The 19,239-nt window shown below is 37.5% G+C and overlaps 1 pseudogene; it reads left to right on the forward strand.

Moving 5' to 3' along the window:
• Window positions 1–15,198: 15,198 nt before the first annotated feature.
• LOC137235756 (dynein regulatory complex subunit 5-like) lies at window positions 15,199–18,579 on the forward strand (annotated as a pseudogene).
• Window positions 18,580–19,239: the final 660 nt, after the last annotated feature.

Genomic DNA, 19,239 nt, shown 5'->3' on the forward strand with positions numbered 1-19,239 from the left:
AATAACAAATATACCCTGTTTTAATTTATGGCCACAAATGCTCATTTTAGCAAACCGAATTTTTTCCTATTTTCCTAAAGTTTAAAGTCTCTATGTCACAGGCAGTAGCTTAGAAATCGAGTGCAAAATTAGCCCTAGCGCAGAGTTTATTGGTTTAGAATCAGGAATCTTACGATCGATTTTAAAAAATATCCGATAGGTGGAACGGGAATCTATATGATAAGACTATTTTCTAAATATGTACATTGATTCGGGAGCCATCTAGCGAAACTCCTTTCACCTTTGTAATGGCCGAGTCACAATCAATTTTTTCATATATGTAGATGCATTCAACGCAATGTTATACTGTTTTCACACAGAAACTTAATGATCTCATTTCATCTGCTAATGAAATCGTAAATTTTTTGCTTTCACACAGAAGTAACTGCTCGATTAGTATGAAGGATGAAATGTCAAGCGAATAAAATGACAATGCTATATGACAGACAATCATGGCGGAACGATACAAGGTGGCAGCATGGTGGCATACCTACAAACATAAAAAAAATTCCATGTACTTGTAAATTCGATGGTCAAATGTCAAAATCGTACTGCGCCGGAAGTTGATGTATCAAATCAAATAAAAAAAGATTATAATCAGCTGTTCGATGCGGCCACCTTGTATCGTTCCGCCATGCAGACAATGACATTTACTTTGACAAATGATATTTTTAAGCACTGAACACACCAAAACTAAGAAGCGGAACGCTGCCAACAGAGTTGCATTGTGCTTTTAACTTCATTAGGCATTCGATTAGCTACTAATGAAATAATTATATTTATTATTCAATAAGCCGTCTGTGTGAAAATAGTATTAAACATAACAGAAAGATCGCCTCAATCACGCAATATGTTGCGTTTGTAAATATGTATAAAGGAACTTCATACTTAGCAATTAAAACTTTTTTCGCCCTCCCCATTAAAATACAAAACTTCGCGAAGCACTGTTATAAATATTTCCAATATACAATAAAATACTTGCTAACATATTTTGTAGGAAAAGAGTAACTTCTGTTAAAATGCAGTTTTTTATACTGAAAAACGTTGGAATTGTATCAAAAAGTGGGAAAAATAATTTCACTTGCAAAGTGTGATAGCACTCACATAGGGCGTTGCAATGAGTTCTCCAGCTCTGGATCACGATCCTGTCTCATTGAATCTCATTGAAACGATCGCGATCAGCATTATGAGAGTTGGCAGCACTCAACTAATGTGTAAACATAATCGGTTGCCCTTTATTTTTACACCTTTTTCCCGAATCGCTCCATCAAGGTTAGGTTAGGTTGAACTGGCCGGTTCATGAGGACCTCACATAGACTGGTTGAGTCCGTAGTGTTACCATAAGTTTGTTTTAACGACCAAGTTGAAAACCCCTATCAAAAACCAGGACCTATGTTATAAAATAACTCCGTCCTCTTGGCAAATACTAGAAGGTTCCTAGGATTTAAGCCACTTGCTGCTTCTATATCTGACAGCCGTATCACTCCTAATAGCTGGAGTCTTAGCCTGGCAAGTGCAGGGCACGAGCACAGAACGTGCTCGATCGTTTCCTCCTCCAACCCGCACTTCCTACATCTGCTATCACTGACCAAGCCTAATTTAAAGGCATGTGACGCCAGAAGGCAGTGTCCAGTCAAAATACCCGTCATAAGTCTGCAGTCCTCTCTTTTTAATGATAGAAGCAACTTTGTTAGTCTAAGGTTGTAAGACCTACACATAATCTTCGACACTTTACAGCCCCGCGCTTGAACTCACGCCTTACCCGTTTGCTCGATCATGTGCACCTCTCGCCTTAGCTTAATCTCGCCCAGTGTAATTGGGACCTCTACAGAGCAAGCTTCAAGGGATGCGCCCTTTTTAGCTAGTTCATTCGCTTTTTCATTCCCATCTATTCCCATATGCCCTCGGACCCAATATAGATGCATGCTTCTCCCTGTTCCGATTCTCTCCAGAGACTGCTTACATTCTAACACGCATTTAGATGCTGTGCTATGCGAGATTATTGCCATATCGCTCCATCAAATTTTATTTAAAAAATTAAAATTAGTGTTATTATTTCTTAAAGCAACAAAGGCGTCATATTTTCCATATATGCGATTTTGCACTTGTTAAATATCGGATGCTCTAGTGTATGTGTCTGTAAGTGCTACCAATTACAGAGAGTACCCTGCAAAAATCGTTGGATCATGTGGTCCACTGGAGTACTTACCATTATACTGCACTGTAATGCAGCAATGGACCAATTCATGTCTCTACACGAACATATTGTAAGCCGATCATTGCTCGTTTTTAACGATTGTAATCACTACACGATGTTTATTGGACTGTGGGTACTCCATGGATTACTCTGATGTAATGTGGAGCTGGAGTATATGGTACAGTCCTAGGACATCGCAACGTTAATTGGACCATCTATTTTGTATGAATTGTGGTTAATTTTGGAGCACTCGCTTGGTCCATAGCGAGTACTCCATACATGCATGCATGGAGTACTCGCGATTTGTGCAGGGTATCCTACCAAAAATTTTCCGCAAAAAAAAAACCAAATCAACAAGGCCACCCTGTTGATCCAGATATGTATCAGGATCAGAGCGTTGTTGTTGCATTTGCATGTTAACTTTTTATCGGTATCTGGATCAGGTTTCATTGAAACGCAACTATAGCCAAAGCAAATGGCGAATTCTTCTTTTTATGCTTTGTTTGCAACTATAGTTGGAAGTTGGCTACTTTTTTGTATCAGATAACGCTACATCTGCCGTACTCCATAAAAATACGTGCAATCTACTCATCATGCATAATATTGCGTTGAACGCTTCGTCTTGTCCAATTTGTTGTTTGATATCTTTAATATTCACATACCCGGGCTGTTGAAAAATTTGTATATTAATAAATCTTCAATCAAAATTTTTCTCAGTGCTACAATATTTTTGAAAAATTGTATGTTGTCAATTTGTTAGGCACTGTTTTTCGGTACAAGTTCAACTCAGTTTGTCAGTTAAACTACGCTTAACCTTATTCTGCAATTTTGAAGTCTACTTTAACTGAAGTTTAAGCTGAGAATATGCGTCCAATCTGGCAGGGTTAAACTCTAGTTAGCCTCCCTACCATTGTGAATGATGACAAAGTGTGATCACTTCTGCATAAACGTCAAAATTCCAAAGTGATTGGATCACCTGATTCGTATTTGACTATCGCTGTCTCATTCTGTATCTCTTTCTATCACCCGCTGAAGATAGGCGCCGCCATATTGAACAGCCTGTCAAAACGCTGAAAAGTAGCCATATTGAACAGACTGTCAGGCAGTTGACAGATAAGAGATCACACTTTGTCATCATTCACAATGTTCCCTACAAGAAACGCTGATAGTTTTACTAATACACTCACACTTGTAATTAACAATGCTGATCCTGCGATGACGTAAACATTGATACTCAAATTTATGTATGTTCCTTTGTTCGCTCACGCATGTCCGCATGTTTCCAACGACAGCCTATAATCATGAAAAAGGACTCAAACTGGGGAAGCTTCGGACACCTGGTATAGAACAAAAGAACATACAGCAGATACCATTATGCATGTGAGACAGATACATAATTCTCAACGGAATTTTATGTATGCGAGAACAGTTTATCCGATTAATCATGTTGTCCCTACTGACTGTCATATGACAATCAAATGATTATCACGGTTCTTTTGTTATTTTTAAAATTCCGCCATTTTCAACCGACGAAAACCATATAAAAAATAAGTTTGAAAAATGAAAAAGAGAACATTTCAAAGCTCCATGCTAAAAGAAAAAAAATCGAAAATAATATTAAAAAATACCAAAAGCTGTCGGAATGTATGGGGCGCACTCAAAAAATTGATACGCGAAAAATAATAGTGGTTAGTGGTGATTCATTTTTAAATGTCCCCGCATGAGGAAAGCGCTCTTCTGTTGTTTTGTTATTTTCTGAATTTAAATTGAACATTCTGAACTCGAATTCTTATAAAACTATTTATTTTAAACAAATAAAAAACACGTATGCTTTTATAGCTGGAGTCATTGGTGCCGTATGTCGTATCGCTGTATCCGTATCCCTAACGTAATCAGCTGTTTATCGTTACGACGGTAAACCAAAACCCAATTGGTTGGCTACGATACGGTTACGACCATAGTGTTCAAGTACAAGTGCGTTGACTTATCTGTCAAGCATTCTGACAGGCACTCGCTGGATTCGGAATGACAGCGAATTCAAAATGGATACCATTACCGAATGCTCCGAATGATTGAAAAATTGAAAAAGTCGAGACGATTGGTAGACAAAATTGTTGTCGTTGAGACCAAAAATGCGACTCTAGACCTGAGATTTCCATCAGGTGAGCGAGGCTGTTTGTAGTTTTGACGTTTATCGCTTAGTGAACACACTTGGTATAGGTACACTATGGTTACGACCTTAGCGGCACCAATAATCGATTGCATTGATTCTCATAAGATTGGTCGAATCAGCTGTTATAAGGTTACCGATATGGTTACCGATAAATCACCAATGTCTCCAGCTTATCACGTACAAAATTAAAAACGTAATGAAATAAAGTAAATAAAAAGCAAAAAGCATTGTTTCATTTTTGGCGGAATATAACAATGGTCATTTATGATAGTATAACAGTCAAACCTGATATCTACAGTAAACTATCATTTATGACACTTTTTGATAGGTAGAGTATCAGCACTGATCCAGGAAAAGGAATGAGAGTGAGCAGTACGGCTATATACTTAATCAGTAGGCCATGTTGGTGTGTAAGAAGGAGACAAAAACTCACACGTACACAGTTGTTTACATCACATTTGCGCAAGTCCCCTTAAGTTCGTGATAGAAAGTTTGTATGAGGCGCTGATCGTTGGGTTGACATTGCTGACAATCAGATGATAGTCATATGATAGTCAGTATTCTTGTAGGGCTATCAGTTATTTGCGCTCGTTCGAAATGGCGTCAAATATACCCAACAAGCATTTGGGCTTGAGTACCATTAGATCTCTTGTTGATAATTAAGCATACTTCTAAAATCTCAGAGTTGTTTCGAAATAGTGGCTCGACTCAAGAATCATAGCGTACCTCTTTGGAGATTTTGTTTTCAACTCCACCTCAACTCGATATTCAATGTAGGATATCAAGTGGAGAAATGTGTTGAATATTCATTTGAGAACTGTGCATTTCTCAAAATCTCTCAAAGGTCGGAAATAATTTAAGAATGACGTCTTAAGGAAGATGTCGGCGTTGGAGATTAGAGAACTATACATTTTACAAAATTTCCCAAAGGTTGGCGAGTGATTTAGAGAATGAAGTTGGATATCAACTAGAGAACTATCTGATTTAAGAATAATTAAATAATGATGTTGGATATCACCTCCGAAACTAGATATATTTCGCTGGAGTAATATGTTTTCCATGTTTGTTGGGTAAACAAAATCCAGCTGTTGCCGTATCCGCAAATCATCTAATAATAAAAAACCAATGTTGCCGCACAAAAAAGTGTACCCCAAAGACGGCCTTAAACTGTGACTGAAAAACTGCTCTGGAGTTTAAATTTGACTAGAGTTTAAGCAAACTTAGTCTAAGTTTAGCTAACTACTGAAAAATCAGCTCTTAGTGTAAATTTGAATATCATACCGAAGTGCCTTGGCTTCATATTGAAGTGCTTTTTCTTTGCACTTTAATATGAAATTTAAGCACTTTCATATGAATTTATATGTGAGGGCATGTGAGAGTGCTATGCAATTTTTTTTATATTTAAAGTGTGAATTTGTGCCTGTGCTTATTCTTCAGGGCAAAACAAAAGCAATAAATGTATAAGGGTTTGAGCATCTCTGCACATACCCATAGAAATATTTTTTTCTATAAATTGATACATTGGTAATTGTTTTATGTGTACCTATATTTTGGTTTAAACTTTCTACTAAATTTTTAGCACTCAAACAACGCTTTGCGCCTATTTGTGAGCAATAATATAAAAAAATTTTGCATAACAAAACAATTTACACAATAATTAACGATTTTAATTTGTTATGAATAAATCAAATTGTGAATAAAACTAAAACGGCAAAGTTCACAGTTTCCGTCAAAGATAAAACCACAAGACAAAAATTGTCCGATACGACAAGTTGATTATGACCATAATTACATGACATAACGACGCGATTATCTCTCACAAAAGAAATGTAAAAAGGAAAGAAATTTGCATAAGAGCTAAGATAGGCAATAAGGCAAGTGAAGATATACTCACTCCTATTAAATTTGTATATATTACTTAGAGTATAAAGAACACAAATATTCAAGCCGCCAAAAGCAATAGAAATGTCATAATATTTTAAGATTTTATTCTAACAAATAACGGATTTACGCTTTTAAGAGCGCTTTTGAACTGTATATGTGATTGCTTTGAAAAGGCCATAGACGTTTGACTCTTAAGTAGGCTACAGTGGTGGGAAGTTTCCAATTACGTTGATATATTTCGTAAAGCTAAATGTTTCATCAGTTTTTCGTTAATTGCAGTTAGAAACCCCAATAAAACCAAAAGACTTGGTTTTCCCGCGGATGTTGATAGAAAAGCTTAATAGACGCGGCAATTAAAGCGGGAGTCATTGGTGCCGTATGTCGTATCGCTATAGTCGTATCCCTAACGTAATCAGCTGTTTATTGTTACGACGTTAAACCAAAAGCTGGAGACATTGGTGCTTTATCGGTAACCGCATCGGTAACCTTATAACAGCTGATTCGACCAAATTTATGAGAATCAATGCAATCGATTATTGGTGCCGCTAAGGTCGTAACCGTATCGTAGCCAACCAATTGGGTTTTGGTTTTCCGTCGTAACGATAAACAGCTGATTACGTTAGGGATACGGATACAGCGATACGACATTCGGCACCAATGACTCCGGCTAAAAACCAATTGGTTGGCTACGATACGGTTACGACCTTAGCGGCACCAATAATCGATTGCATTGATTCCCATATGGTTGGTTGAATCAGCTGTTATAAGGTTACCGATACGGTTACCGATAAAGCACCAATGTCTGCAGCTTAACTCCCTGCGAAAGCGGCAACAAGGCGGGCGACGTTTCCAAAAGGGACAAAATAAAGTTCATACATAGCTATGTATGTATTAAGGGTGGTGAATACATAGCTATCGGAGCTGCTCAGTTGATATATGCGTAAGTTTCTACAAAAATTTTTGAAGATAAAGATGTTGCATGCGCGAACTTCGGTGGAAAGCAGCGGAGCGTAACAAAATTCTAGTAGGTCACTTTCACCACACCAAAAACTTTAACACAATTTTTAACATAATTTAAGCACAGAAATACACTGATTGGAGTTTTAGAGAGTAAAAGTTAAAATTCTGGACACATTACCTGAATAAAAAGTGCACAAATAATTGTTAAATAATAAATACAGACAGTGGTAGTTTAACAAATTCTGCTGTGGTAAGTGGTGAATGTGACCTACTAGAATTTTGTGAAGCTTGCCTCACACGATTTTTCGTCCCTGCAATGTCTCTATATTATATCGTTTCTGGTTTTTATGTATGACTCAAGCTAATGCAACTTGTTGATTTATAAAGGTTAAAAAAAAACAGCGAAAGGATCATAATTCGTCCTAGGCTTAATGTACTGATTTCAAGACCAAAATCGGATGAAAAAAATGCTATTTCCAAGCTTTTGGTTTATTTGGTTGATTTGAATTTAAAACAAGGCATCACCTTGAGGAGGGAGGGTCTGTATTTTACAAAAAATTTACTATGGTACCACCCGGAAACATCCAACATCATAGCCTGTAAGCTCAGTTCCAAACATCTTCCTGCCCTCGCTCCCCTTAAAAAATAATTGATATAAACAAACTGGGAATAAATTTGCGGAAGGTACGGCCAGGAAAGGTTCCCAAATGTACATACGAGTGTGCGAGGTGGCCAGCTCCCTACGACCATCTGGGTTATCTCCTGGAAAAATTGAGGAATATGAGCTTGGTCCACGTACTTGCTGTTGACCAAACGGGACGATTGCGAGTTTTCAAGGTCCTTACCGCCATGTTTGGCTAGAAAAGGAACTATCTTTCATCTAAAGCTAAGCTAATTTGCAGTGAAAATCCTCTGCCAGCATGAGGAGGAGTTGATTCATTTCTATCTCTGGCGATGTCCAGGACTCAGATTTCTTGACGCACGGTTATTCGACAGTCCGACAGAGACTGGGGAGGTGGATCTTTCACTATTACTTATACTATCAGATAAAGCAAGTGGACTACTAGGACTTAAAATGGGTGAGCGAGTGTGCCGCCACTCGGCAATGGTAAAAAATGTCGAAGAGTTAGAAGTTCCGATGCGCGCCCTCTTAACCTAACCTTACCTATTGGATCTGAAATCACACTAAGAAAATTATATCAGCTTGTTGACAAACAGACAAAACCTAAATTGCAATATTAAGTGACTGATTCGACGATTATTGACGCTTTTTACGGAATCGGATTTCTTAAATTTGTGACCTTTCCCACTTTTAAATTCTAGACGGCACTTGATGCACCTACTTTTAAGGGAGTACTTTAACAAACAGAATAGATCTGCAGCTGCATGTAGCTAGTAACTCACAGTTTTTGCTGCTTTTGAGCCAGGATATGGCTCTTGGTACTTCGTCCTAGTTGGGTGGTAGAATGTATCGTCCTTGAATTGAGAATTGAGCTCATCATTTCCATTAGTATTTAATGAAGCTTTATAACCTGTACCCTTATCCGATTATAACTCCCTCTTGCACACCATCCAGCCCTATCAAGTCAATCCGATTGTGTTTATATACCCGGTTGCGTAGATCAGTCGAACATTGCTTTCAAAGAGCGATAGTAATCGAGTGAACAACCCAAACAAATAATTTCTGGAACGAGCTTCGGTGACGTAGCAGCCGATATCGGTAGCGAATATCGGTTAAAGGTTTGTTATAGGCTTAATATGTTCATCGGCTTGTCGACGGAATATAGATGTGTCGTCGATGGGACGTCGATAATAATTTGATTACAGGCCCATATAAAATCGGTAACTTCTTGATAGCAAATCGATAGCTTTTCGATAAGAAATTGGTAAAAAATCTATAAAAAGTCGAATGCACACTGATAACCAATTGATAATACTCCGATAACTATTCGATGACCAATCGATAACTATTTGATAATCTATCTATACTTTTTCAATAGTAACTCGTTTATAATGACACATCGATAACTTTTTGATAGCAACTCGATAAATTTTTGATAGTAAATCGAAAAGTTTTCTATAAAAAATTTATGACATGCCTCTAACAAATTGATAACACTCCGTGACGAATTAATAACATTTCCATAAAAAAAAAAGTTTTGCTATCTTGTCGATACCGTTTCGATTAATAATCGATATTACAGTCTACTACTTCCGAAGACTACTGGTACACTTACTTTACGCTTTCATTATGGAGAAAAGGTAATTCATATCAAAACATATTGGAATATACAGAATCCACATTTCTTATGCTGAGTTTGATTAATTCCGCTCCACAATTTTTTTGCACTGTTTAATTTACGCACCAAAGATTACATTTATAACCTACCTGTGCAACTTACATAAACACAGCTCATTCAACCACAGCCAGATACGTTGGATTACGTTCAGATTACGCCAGCTGACATGACTTTCACGAAATTCAATGATTAACTTATTTCAACTTGGAAAAGTCAATAACAACAAAAGCCCTCTTTAGTAGCAAAAGCAAATGTTTATTTTGCTCACCTTAAAGTGATGAGCAATTTTTCATGTCTCAGCAGCGCCGGTATTAAGACATCTTTCAATAATCTTATAGAGGTGGGCGCCTGCACCAATTGTAAGTTCTAAAAATAAAAATGGTTTCAAAATAACGAATGAATCCCCGATTTGCGCCGCTTTCTGCTGCTAAACGTATCGGTATGCTGCATAATCGACCAGAGCAGTTTAGTGGCACATGTAGTGATATTTTGTCGCAGTACAAATCACAGACTCATATTGTCGCATCCTATAGCTCCTACGGCGATAGCTGTGATTGGGTCTGTGATTACACTACATAGTTCGTAAGCATTATTGCGAACGAAACGAATATGACGTCACAGACAGTAAGTCTCGTCGACATTTTCGAAGCTATCGCTGCGATTTGCTGTGATTTCATCTTAAGTATTAGGAAACTCAAGAAAGCACAAACAAAAACCATTACCTTTTATTCATCCATACGCAGCTTTATTGGTATTGAAATCCTTCGCATAAAATTAATAACGTCAATGAATTTTCATGATGTGCATTATTATTACCAAATTATACACCTTATGAGCGGGAGGGAAAATATATTGTATATCCATAACAAAACGCTAAGTTATCTTAGAGCACGCATATTTCAAAATTTTATTCATCTCGTATGCCAACTTGCCAAAAAAATTTGTTTTGTATGAAGGAATGTTTATATGTATGTGGTTTCTTGCAAGGACATAAAAAAATGGGTCTACTTCATATTATTTATGTAAGTATGTATCTATTTTTTCCTTTGGTAGCGGTTTTTATATTACATTTAGTTACACTTTTTATGCAAAGCAATTTATTTTGAATTATTTTTATGGCACTTAACGTTCTAGTGAGTAAGCACATTTGGATGCAGAAGCTAGTCGGGAAAGTTACTTTGGTATATTAAGTAGAAAGAAATAGCTACAATATTAAGATGATACAACAAGCGATACTTTGGGCTGAGTAGGCAATGAGGAGTAAAATACCATTGCGATGAAAATATATATCTACCGGTCCTCGACTTTAGCAGCAGAAGAAGGGATAAGTCCCCATAAAAGGAAAGAGTTGGAATTTGACACATTTTACATGACTCTACACTATCATGCTCTCAACTCCGTTAAACTCTAGATATTCACCCCTATTACGGTTGTCAATGTCAACCATCACTTCGTATCGACAACAACGTCACGTCAATGCGAAATTGGTATTTATTAAAACAATGTATTGACGTTGATGTGTTATCGATAGTTTTATAAAAAAAACTATGATCCCTATACTTTTGACAATTGCTTATTTACAATTTATTCAGTGGTTATTTGGTAATTAGTGTAAAATATGTGATTTAAAATGTTTTTCGTTTCGGACAGTGGAACTTTGATACGAGTGCATGGAGATATTATTTGTCCAAAGAAAAGAGGTGAGTCCAAGCTCTGACATTTTAAAATTTGCCAGATGGGAAATTAGTACTATAATTGCTGTTTTCGATTAGATCACAATTCTCCATTCCGGGCAAAATATAAAGAACTTATTTAAAATTTGTTGGAACTGCCCCCCAGTTAAACCCCTTGGATTCTTTTCCAATTTGGCAACAAGCTCCCTGAATTGGTTCTTGTTGGTTATTTTTACCATTTTCTGAAATTTAATTAAAAATAAAAAAATACCGCGTATTTATAAGAATAAGTAAAGCTTATTTTACCAATTTTTAATAGCCGATACCAAAAAAGTTCAACACCTGTCAATAGTTATCGACTTTGACAACGTGGATACCAATTCATGAGCATCGAAACTAATTTTCTCACTATTAACAACCATAATAGGGGTGATTTTTTAGGTAAACTGCTCAAAAATGTACCAGCTACTTTTGAAAAAATAATACTCTATACCTCCATTACCTCTCCCTTTCTCTTCCCAGGCATTCAATCTTCCATTTCTATCACCTCCCCTGGCTCTTGCTCATAGCATTCTTATTAATATATGTGTCTATTCCTACTCCTGTTCTTATTTATTCCTATTTCCCGTTTGATTTCCATTCCACTTCCTATTCCATATCCTTCTTATTCCTATTCTTCTTAGTGGACACGTTCCTATCTCAATTGATAGTCCTATTCCTATAGCAATTGTCTCTTTAGTTCCCATTCCTCATCCTACTGCTTTTCCTATTACTATTACTATTACTATTTTTACTCCTATTCCTAAAGTACAATTCCTACTCGTATTTTTAATCCTATGTCTCTTAATAGTTATATTCTCATTTCAACTCCGATTTTTATTCCAATCAGAGACGTTAAGCTATAGAGAATCGCCAATGACGGACAGTAATAGAAATTGTCAAACTGACGGTAGGTAATTCACCACATTACCTACTTGAATATTAGCGAAAAACGCGGCGGTTTCGTTAAAATTTCACAAAAAAGTTTTTGAAAACGTTAAAAAATAGTTAAATTGTGGTTATTATAGCAAAAAAAAATGTACCGTTGGAATTGACGAATTTCATGGCACATTGTTTCCTATTCTTGCTTTACTATTTCCCACCATTCGTTCTGTTGGCGGTTCTCTTTACCTTTACGTCTCTGATTCCTATTTCAATTCCCATTTGACTTCGTGTTCTTATTTCTATTTTTTTTTTTGTGTTTATAGTCCTATTCTTCTTCCTATTTCAAAATGCATCCCTTTTCCATTCAATGATTTCCATAGTTATTCTTACTTCTATTCCTGTTCGGGTTTCTTGTCATAGACATTGTCATATTTCAATTAGCTTTCCCGTTTTTATTACATATTCATGTTTCTATTTCTATTCCTATTTCTACTTCGATTCCAATACCTATTATATATTCCTTTTCTTACTTTAATTCATATTCCCCTTTCAACCCAGACCTTTCAAACTTTGTGAATTTCATTGAGATCGGCTGAGAATCATACTGAAACACAGGATACCATTGCACAATTACTGGCTGGTGTGGACTGAATCCGTAGCAGATGTACGTGTCGACATACTTAGCAAGGTGCTATAAAACTTATCAACGATATCCAGTATGCTTTGTGGGTAATATCATCGTCATCTCAATGCCTTAACGCCTAGGCTTCTTCCTCCTTTTTCTTGTAGTGATAACGAGACTCGCCGAAGGTTTGGGGGTTGTATCGATGTTGATGATTCTTTGCTGGATAGCAACATTAAAGTAACAGCCCGACCAACGCGGGAGCAATTCGATATGACCACGTTGAACCTTCCCGTCATCCAACTCCTTTCTTTCGTAAGGAGCTCGACAACGTAGATCCTCGTCTGCTTAATAAACAGGTTACATCACTGTAGGATGAGAATGATAATTGGCTAGGAGAAGCTATAAACTTCGCTAGCAATCCTTTGAGAGGGTTGTACTAAACAACCCCTTTGATTTTCAATCGCCGCTTAGTCGATTTATGCCGTTTAGGAGCTATCCCGCGCTAGCTACCCCTGCTTCGCGATAAGTGGCGCCAATTGGGACTACCTCCACTTGCCCATCCCAACTCAATGGAGATTTCGCCGTTCATCAGCTTCCACATAAAATCGTCGATAGCGGCTTCATCAGTTCGCATAACATGACCTAGCTAGCAAAGCTTTTGGGATTTTATTCAATGTACTATGTTGATATCTGCATTAAGCTCATAAACAGGATCATAAATATTGTGTCGGCATCATGGACAGGACCATAAATATTTCAGAGAAATTTTCTGTCGAACACTCCACGGGCCACCTCATCTTCTCTCGACACCGTCCATGACTCCTAGCCGTACATCAGGATAGGGATGATAAGCTATTCGTAGGGTGTGATTTTTGTTTCCTTCGATCTTAAATAAATACACCGCAAAAAATGTATTTGGTCTTGCATAAAAAAAGCATATCCGACTATAGCTAGTTTTGATCTCTTAATATGGGTTGGATTGATCATATCCCGTAGAAAGGCCAATTGTACCTGTTTATGCCTGAACGAATATAGTCGGACTGGTCCTCTTTTTATCCTTACGGGCACTGTCGGAGAGGTCCTTTCTCTACTTACCTTTATGCCTTAACAGGTACTGTCGGACAGGTCACCTTTTTAACCCTACAAGTACTGTCGAACAGGTCCAGGACAAACCTCTTTATACCAGTACAGGAGTTCTTACCGGTCAATAAAGACCTCACATCGACTGAATGTGCAAAGTGTTACCAGCATTTGTTTGACGACGGAAAAACCCCAATCAGGACTTATGTTATAGAATAACTTCATTTTCTTGTCAAATACAAGAAGGTTTCTAGGACCTACATAGCTTAATTGCTGCCTCGATATCTGGCAAGGCAGCACGCACTTCCTACGCCTGCTATTATTGAAGAGGCCTGACTTATAAGCATGTGTAAGTATGCCTATCGTGGGCCTTAAGTCTCCTCTCTTCAGAGATATGAACCACTTTGTGTGTCTATTAACGTAGGCTTTGCACAAGATTTTGGAAATTTCGCAGCCCCGCTCTTTTGTCCACACCTTTCCTGCTTGATGTATGTTGTTGTAGCGATAAGGACACTCCCCGAAGGCCTTGGGGAGTGTTATCGATGCTGATGGTCCTTTGCCGGATGCAGATCCGGTACGTTCCGGTACCCTGTTTGATGGATCATATGCAACTCCGCGCTCCTATTGATTTCTCGCAAACAGATTGGGATGCCTATTGTGGTTTCAGCGAGTGTTGCACCCTCCTTTGCCAACACACCGGGCTCTTTGTTACCTTCTATCCCTTTATGACCGGGAACCCAGTATAGATATATGGCAGGCCAAAGCGAAGTTTTTCCAATGGTTCTTTGTATTACAAAACATTTCTTGATTAAGTACTGCGTGAGATTATTGCCTTAATCGCCACCTGACTAAATGAGAAACAAATGATAAAGACCCTCCTTTTCGAAAAATCGGTTGGATGTGTGGTATATGCTATAGTGGTCCGATCCGGTCGGTTCCGATAAGTGATTAATCGGACACCCAAATATATCCGCTCACCAAATTGCATTAAGATATCGCAAAAATTGAGAGACTTGTTTGCGTTCAAACAGACAGACAGATGGACGGACGGATAGGCAGACAGACGCACATGGCTAAATCAACCCAGTTCGTCATCCTGATTAATTTGGTATGCTAGCAGCGCTGCATTCAGAGCATCTGAACATCTCTTTTGGGTTTAATGCTGCCTATGAATTTGTGTACCACGTCGTAGATGTAAAAGGCCTAAAACACATATACAATTACCATGACGACACAATCACCATTATTTATTTTGCTTGCATAAATAAATGTTGCCTGAACAATTTAGTCCACATAAGCCTTTAAGTAAAACTTATTTTTAATTAAAACAAAAACTACAAGCAATGAATTTCTCATGTACCGAATTTCCCTCTAGTGTCAGTGTGAATACCTCTAAAGCATATTTCAATCCAAACGATGAGATATTACCACGATTGCACGATAAATCCTTACTTGATAGTCACGACCAGCAGAAGCAGCAGCCATTGCCAAATCAACCGGAATCATTGCGCCATTTGGCGCTCGATGCCATCGTTGCCAATTGGAATGGTAATAACTTCATTACTATTATATCAACGACAATACAAGTAGCATATTTAAATCAAAATAATATCTGTATATGTTTAACGCAAAATTCTTGCCTTCTGCCAGACAATCCCATCTATGAGGTGTTGACGCGTCAAGAGGATCGTAACTACATACTCACTCACCTGGATACGCAACTGCCGCTGAAGCTACTTACCGAACACATACGTGACAACTACTTTTGGCGACATTGTTGTCAACAACGTTGGAAGCCACATCATCACACAAATAGTCTGTCACAAGCGCAACCATGGATTAGCATCTACATGCAGCGACATCTGCAGGACTATATCGGATGCGTGGAGACGTGCGATTATGAGCAAGATCAAGCGCAAGTGGTGTTGGATATTTGTGCGCCATATGTAAATCGACTGGAGATAACACGTTTACAACCGGCCACCGATGGACGTAATGGTGAGTAGGCAAAGGAAAGTATAGAAATATATTGGGGGTAAGAAAAAATATGTGAAAAAGCAAGCCATGAAACCAAAACAAAATTGAAATTGCAACCCAAGCATTTCGAACCGCTTAATTATTTCGAAACCGAAATCGGAATTGAATTGCAACCCAACCTTTTGGAACCGTTGAATTTTTTCATAACCAAAATCGCAACGTCAACCGTTTACAATCATTTCATTTTGTAAAACCACCACCGTTTAGAACCATTTCATTTCAAAAATAAAATAGGAAATGTAACCCTTTGCAACCGTTTTGTTGTTCCAAACGGAAATCGAAACATACTCGTTTAAAACCGGTTTATTGTTCAAACCGAATACGAAGTTGTTGACGTGTGGGACATTTGCTTTTTTCAAACTGTTTAGAACCGTTTCAGTTTTCGAAACTGGAATAGAATTCGTGACCATTTACAACCGCTTTATTTCAACACAAAAATAGGAAATGTAACCCATTTTTAACGTTACTGAAACAGAACGTTTACACTGTTGTTCCAAATGGAAATCGAAATCGTACCCATTTGCAACCGTTTAAATTTTCAAAGCCGAAAACGAAATTGTAAAAATTTGGGAATTTTTTTCTCCTTTCAAATCTTCAAACCTTTTAGAGCCGTTATATTTTTCAAAGCCGAAACGAAAATTGGAACCATTTGGGACTTTCCATCTTTGCAAACCTTTTAGAACCATTTCAGTTTTAAAGCCGCAGTTGAACCGTTATATTTCTCAAAACCGCTTTATAATTCTAAACGGTAACCGTTTAAAACAGGTTCATTTTTCAAATTCAAACCGAAATCGTCATCGTTTAGAACTGTTTCCTATTTGAAGGTCGAAATTGAAGCCGTAACCGTTTAAAGTCACTTTCTTTTTCAATACCGTAATCGAAAAGGTGGCCCTTTAGGAAGTTGATTTTTTAAAAACCAGAAGCGAAATTATAATTGTTTAGAAACGTAGTATTTTGCAAAACAAATGAAAATCGAAACCGTTTAGAACCGTTTTACATTTCAAAACCGGAGCTTATTTATTCCATATACCCTAGAGGTTTAGAACCGCTTAACTTTTCAACGGCGAATCCAAAAAATGTGACTTTTAAAAACGATAATAACCGCTAAGAACCGCATAAGAGCCATATCAATTTTCGAAACCGAAACTGTAATTGCTTTGAACCGTTATCAGTTCAAAAGCTAAATTGAAGCAGTAATCGGTACGTAGCTTCCTTTTTCCTTTAACCGAAAATGAAACAGTAACCGTTTAGAACCGTTTCATTTTTCAAAACCTAATTGAAACGGTAGCCGCGGTTCTACTTTTCAAAATTGATACCATTTAGGATCTTTTCATTTTTCATATATAAAATGGAGACCATACCAAAAATCGAAGTCCTTCGAAGTGCTGCGCAGTAAAGCCAAAATACAAATCGCATTAATATTTAACCGTTTCATTTTTCAAAGGCTCAATCGTACAATTATGAGCATGTGACTCGTTTCATTTTTGTGATGCATCTTGATCTTTTCATTAAAGCCGAAACCGAAACTTTAACGATACAAACTCCTACAACTAAACCGGTTTCATTTCTTGCAAAAAAGGTGGTACGGAAATCCCCAAACAGATGGAAAGTGTATTAATATTACAATTCTTCCGGTGACGTCCTTATACTTTTGTCTCAACTCCATATCGGCAGATCACATTCCACTCGATTTCATATTGAGCAACTTACCCGAATTGCAAATGCTACGCTTGACTTACGCAACAAAGACGGTGGGCACTAACTTTTGTTTGGGTAGCAATACAATGTCAAAGAAAGATATAACGACACTGTCACGCGGACTAAGTGAGTGTCATGAGTTAGTCACATTTTGGTAAGCTTCAAGTGCATGTAGTATTGTATGACTCCCATCACCTTACATTAATGGTACCCTTTTTCTTGAGATAGCCTTCATAGCACCAAACTCGAATCACATCAATTGCCATTATTGGCGCGCGCTCTGGATAAAGGCTGTCACAAGTTAACTTCATTGTCTATAATTCATTGCACTATGCGTGATGCTGGGATTAAAGAATTTGTGAGTGTATGCAATAAGGAATCTTTTGGTATATTGGTGGTACTCGATCTAACGGATAATAGAATAAGTGAGTACGGAAACCCCTTCACTGAAGCTCATATTTTGCAGGTTTTTTCTTCTCCTTAACTTTCAGCCTCCGAAGGCGCATACATACTCAGTCGCACTATTAGAGGACATTCTCTACGCAAACTAATATTACGCATGAATCCAATTGAAAGTGATGGTGCTGCTGCCATTTTTTCGCTCATGTATGTAATGCCCGTAGAGATGATTGATATAAGTGGTTGTTCCATTTGTTCATCGATTGCAAAATTAATTATTCATGAAATTGATTGTGACGAATAAGTCATTAATTAGTATTGATGTTTCGAACAATGATGTGGGTGAGGTAACACAGTTTCAAACTTGGTCCTGAAGGTAGTTTTTATAAAAATAACTAATATTTATTTTACTACAGGAATTTGCCAAGCAACTCTGCAAAGTCATTGGTTTCAATAAGATGTTGCAACATTTAGATTTACGCAATACCGGAATAAGTATCGAAAGGCGAATCAAAATTAAGGATATTCTTAAGCTGAATCAGATGAAAGACAAAACCCTCCTCAAAAAAATATTAGCGGCGAAAGCTTAAAGAGGTATCTCATTTTTCCGGCTCAAGCCATCGTATAGAGATTGTTCAGCACACTACCATATCGATGGTCTCACGTACAAGTTCTTATATAAGAAAAGTTTTTCTTAAACGAGGTCGACTCTCGGTGGTATATCAGCCTTCCAGAGTATTTTTGCCATGAAAAGGAAATAATTGACAGATGCTATTCGATGTAGGTTCCTCCAATTCGTAGAAAAAATAAAAAAAATAGTACACGATACGATGTATATTAAACACAGACTGGATGTCTGCAGAGTGTTTCCAGAATTTGGTTGACAATCATACTAAAAAAATCAACAAAGCAACAGGACTTATGTTTTAAAATAATACTTTCCTCTTAGCAATTTTTTAGGACCCATCCTAATTGTTGTCCCGATAATTGGTTACTCTGGCGCGCCTAGGAGCTGGAGCCTTAATCTCGTTAGCTCAGGACACAACACAGAACGTGATCAACCGTTTCTTCCTGCAGCCCGCACTTCCTTTATATGCTGCTACTAACAACGCCTAATTTATGAGCATGTGACTCCAAAAAGCGGTGCAATTACGCCCATCCTCAGATTGTAGTCATCTCTTATATATAATTTTTTGTCGAATGCTATAAGACTTACACATGCTTGGTTGATCATATGCAATGGTTGTCTC

This window comes from Eurosta solidaginis, unplaced genomic scaffold (genome assembly GCF_040869045.1).
Source record: "Eurosta solidaginis isolate ZX-2024a unplaced genomic scaffold, ASM4086904v1 ctg00001065.1, whole genome shotgun sequence".
In the NCBI taxonomy this organism is placed as follows: Eukaryota; Metazoa; Arthropoda; class Insecta; order Diptera; family Tephritidae; genus Eurosta; species Eurosta solidaginis.